Source organism: Polypterus senegalus, chromosome 14 (genome assembly GCF_016835505.1).
Source record: "Polypterus senegalus isolate Bchr_013 chromosome 14, ASM1683550v1, whole genome shotgun sequence".
Lineage (NCBI taxonomy): Eukaryota > Metazoa > Chordata > Cladistia > Polypteriformes > Polypteridae > Polypterus > Polypterus senegalus.
Genome location: NC_053167.1, coordinates 125,250,911 through 125,255,229, shown reverse-complemented (window position 1 = coordinate 125,255,229; position 4,319 = coordinate 125,250,911). Strand labels below are relative to the sequence as shown.

At 35.6% G+C, this 4,319-nt stretch overlaps 1 long non-coding RNA gene across 1 annotated transcript; it reads right to left on the bottom strand.

The window, feature by feature from the left end:
* Positions 1-758: 758 nt before the first annotated feature.
* LOC120515031 lies at positions 759-3,614 on the bottom strand. The gene is made up of 5 exons (XR_005630569.1): positions 3,319-3,614; positions 1,794-2,088; positions 1,556-1,711; positions 1,339-1,431; positions 759-955 (listed from the first exon to the last, which is right to left on the bottom strand). It is a non-coding gene; the product is annotated as an uncharacterized LOC120515031 (long non-coding RNA).
* Positions 3,615-4,319: the final 705 nt, after the last annotated feature.

Below are 4,319 nucleotides of genomic sequence, written 5' to 3'. Positions count from 1 at the left end.
GTCTGAATACTTAAGACCAGGCGATATTTCAGTTTTTCTTTTTTAATAAATCTGCAACAATTTCAAAAATTTTTTTGTCTGTCAATATGGGGTGCTGTGTGTACATTAATGAGGAAAAAAATTAATTTAAATGATTTTAGCAAATGGCTGCAATATAACAGAGTGAAAAATTGAAGGGGGTCTGAATACTTTCCGTACCCACTGTATGTGAATTTGTGCTTTCTACAAGCTAATTTAAAGGTAGTATTTTATAACCCCGTTCACACATCAGTGAAATTACATTCATAGAAGTAATCACATTTTCAGCACATAGTTCCCACAAATTGCATTCAGTTGTCAATTAGTGCAAAGAAAACATGAGCAATTGGCTCTAAGCCTATAAAACACAAGGCCAGTCTTAGCCATATGCAAACATGGTGACAGTGAAACAACTGCTGCATCAACAACTGTAACATGTTCCTTCAAACGCTATTTCTATATATTTACAGAGAACACTACCGATTCATGCAAATGCAACTCCATTTTTTTTTTTTTTTTAAATCTGGAGAGTAAAGACCTATTAAAAGTTGAATACATCAAAACTGAAAACCAAAAACTCGAATGACAGAACATACATTACATTCTACATTTTCTCATTCACTGTTAAGTAGCTTGGTGTATAAAGTCTGTTCTCTACATGATTTTTCTGTTCATCTAGTTGTATGAAGATTTTTTGAAACATCTCGAATGTCACTTTCAATTCATTTGGATAACTCAAGTTTAGTGTGTATATTAGTCCAAACAGTATTGCATAAGCAGAGGCAACTGAAGAGAGTTCATTCATCACCTCAACACCCTCAATGATGATCCCAACATCTGCAAATGAACTAAAAAGTTCATCACCCTCCTTCCGGATAACGAGGATGCCCATGGTCATTCTTTCCACGTCTTGTTCAACTTTCTCAACTTGACAATCCTGTGGGACATAATTCCAGAAAGTAAGCTATATGTATACATTGCACAAGTAATGGTACATTGGTAATAGCCCACCCTGCTGCTGAACATTTCATCAAGTCAAAGGGAAAAATCCGTCAGAAAAATGCCAATAACTTAAATGTATCAGAACATTGGTTAGATAAACAATAGATTTTTTTTCATTATGTCCCAGACATCTGCGCAAAAATGTTAATGCCATATTTTTTTATTGTGGATGCACAGTGAATGATAAAATCATCAGTGTTAAGACTCCTAGATGTTAGAACTGAACTTTCACTAGAATGAATACCATGATTAAGTAGAAGGCAAATTTTACAGAGCAATATTAATCACTTTGTAAAAGATAAGTTTATTTGTACTTACCAGATAGTCTTTTAACAGGCACTTGTCATCCTCACCAAGATAGAGAATAAGGAATCTATGCACTAATTCTCTTCTTGTGTTGATGTCACTAGTCTGAAAATGAGAACAGTACTACGATTTTAATATATATATATTTAGTTTTTAAACAATGTCTTATTTTGCATGGTTTGTATCATGACAAACTTAGCTTTTCAGATAAGGCCACGTTTCACTGTACCTGATACAAAGCAGTCATTTAGTTGCTAGTTTTGACTCGTGTGGCTCCATCTTTGCTGCTAATGAGTTTGATGAGCTGACTGGAATGTCTGTCTAACTCTGAAAAGAACCTGGACTCAAGGGGAACAGTTGTGACTTGAAGAGATTCTGCATTAATCTGAAACACATACAAAAAAACAAGATTGAGGCACAGCTAAATTGAAAGTAAAATGTACAAATATAATCTACTGAAAACAAACCTCATTCTTTTGAAAGAGAGCAGGCCATCTCTTCACAAAATCCACAATCCTTGGCTGTTCATTTACCACTTGTTGTCTCCTGTAGGCAAAAGTCTTTGCCATCATTTCTCGAATCACTTTCTCATTGTTTCTCTTCTTCATTTCTTGCAGTAGCAATGTCCTTTCTTTTTCAAGGCTTTCTTTGGTCTGACCACTTGGTAAAGCAGGGTAGTTGTTTGCTTCAGCCTGTCTCGGCTTCTTTATATTTTGTAGTGTAAGATGACTAAGGTTTTTGTTCAATCTGCACAAAGAGCATCTAAAAGAATAAGAAATATTTACAATAAATAGTAGATTTAAAGTAATTAATACTTAAATGGCTCAATCACTAAATACATATTTAACCGGGACTACATGATTAAATACATAAACTCTGAGGTGTTATGTACGAGTGAAAACAAGACAAAGTGTCTTTCTTTACAGTTTTATCCAACAAACCTTGTCAAAGACATTGTTCTCATACTATTGTTCGTCCACAATATAAGCATTAACAATACAAAAAATGGTTAAAAAAAAGTCCCTTTCTAGGACTCAAGAACTATGCATCCTCAATTCAAATAATAAAACTCAATAACGAAATAACCAACTCATATAATCATATATGCCTCTTCATTACTCAATCACTAAATTAAATTGAGAAGGATTATACTCTATAAAAGGAGACAAGTTAAAACACTGGGTTTCCCAAACCGGTCTCATTTTCCAACATGCTTTTGTTAAATTCTGAAACACACAACCATTGTTTAACGAACATATGTATGCCAAAATGTCGTGACAATGAAGTGGGCCTTCTCAACGCAATTTAATTATCATCTCAGACGACCGTAAAAATCAAACATTGCTACAAGCTTTTTGTGCATTCAAGTGTTTTGTTCTGTACTCCAGGTAAGGCCCGTCAGCTACAGTGAGATGTCTGTCTGAAGTAGCAGAAGAGAAAACAAGTTTCCGTTGGTTCTCCAATGCCTCTCTCACGACTCGGCTCGGTTAAAGGATAATTCGCTATCACCAGTTTTATTATTATCACCCACAAAGACTATTCAGTCACGTATATGTTGATGTATCTGAATATCAATATCTGAATCAAAAGACATTATTCCCCTTGCTTATACAACAAAAAATGTTATTCTCATAAATGCAACACATGTGCCTATTAAGTTTTAACCGCCATTTTCAAAATCATATCTAAGTGTTTGTAATTTAAGTGCTTTTAAAACATTCTCTGTACATACATCGTATATCTAAACCCAACAACTGATATCCCACACTCATATTTGAAGTTACTGCACTTATATCATGATTTTTTTCAAAATATGTATTTTTAGAACATTGATGCAAGTCAGTCGTACAATGCAATAACACCACAGTGAACGCCGACATATTGTAACGGTTAACTAACAAGTCCAGCCCCAAACATTATATTACATATTATTAAATATATGTTTCACCATAACAATGAACTTGTATATAACAAAAAATATTGAAAACTTACCGTAAAATAACTCTTCAAAGTTTGATGTCGCTACTTACAAAAATGCCGTCTGCCTTCCTGGATCTTCTGGGCTGCGAAGAGCGTGCGACTACGTGCTGACGTGGCGGGTTGTGAATGGCAGTCAAAAAGTCGCAGTTCGAATAACGTTCTAACATCAATTTCATATGCAAATTGCGGCACGGAAGCAAGTTTGTGGTGCTGAATGCACTAAAGAAAACCGCAGTGCTGCTAGCGTATCTGAAAGTGACTTCCCCAATTTGCACATGAACTTGATGTTAAGACGTTGTTCGAATGACTATGCGCAAGTATAACTCAAACGGTAATTAAACAAAATTACACGCCAAAATCAATCCAGACCTGTTGCTGCGCTTCCCTCCACAACGATGTGTGCATAATCTGATCTGTCACTCTCCCGTTAAATCACACTTCCGGGAACTTTTTGACAGCCCCTAGTGCATGAGAAAAGAAAATAATTAATTTCTATCAATGTAAATATTTAATTTGGCTCAAACATGAATGGATTTAAGTCAAATCAAAGCAAAATAAAATATCAGATGAAAAAAACTATTATTGTTCATCAGTCCAAATCTAAAAAATAGTTGAAATGAACAACTGCGCTTGTCCATTTTTTAGAGTGTAACTTTACAGATCTTCATTGTAAAGGGTTTAAACAATGTTTTCCGTGCATGTTCAATTAACCAGAATCAGTTAATTAACATGCACCTGTGGAATGGTCGTTAAGACCTTAACAGCTTACACAAAGTAGGCATTTAAGGTCACAGTTCTAAAAGCGCAGGACACTAAAGAGACTTGTCTACCGACTGTGAAAAACACCCAAAGAAAGATGCCCAGGGTTCCTGCTCATCTGCGTGAACGTGCATTAGGCATGCTGCAGGGAGGCATGAGGACTGCTGATGTGGCTAGGGCAATAAATTGCCATGTCCGCACTGTGAGACGCCTAAGACAGTGCTACAGGGAGACAGGAAGGACAGCTGATCATC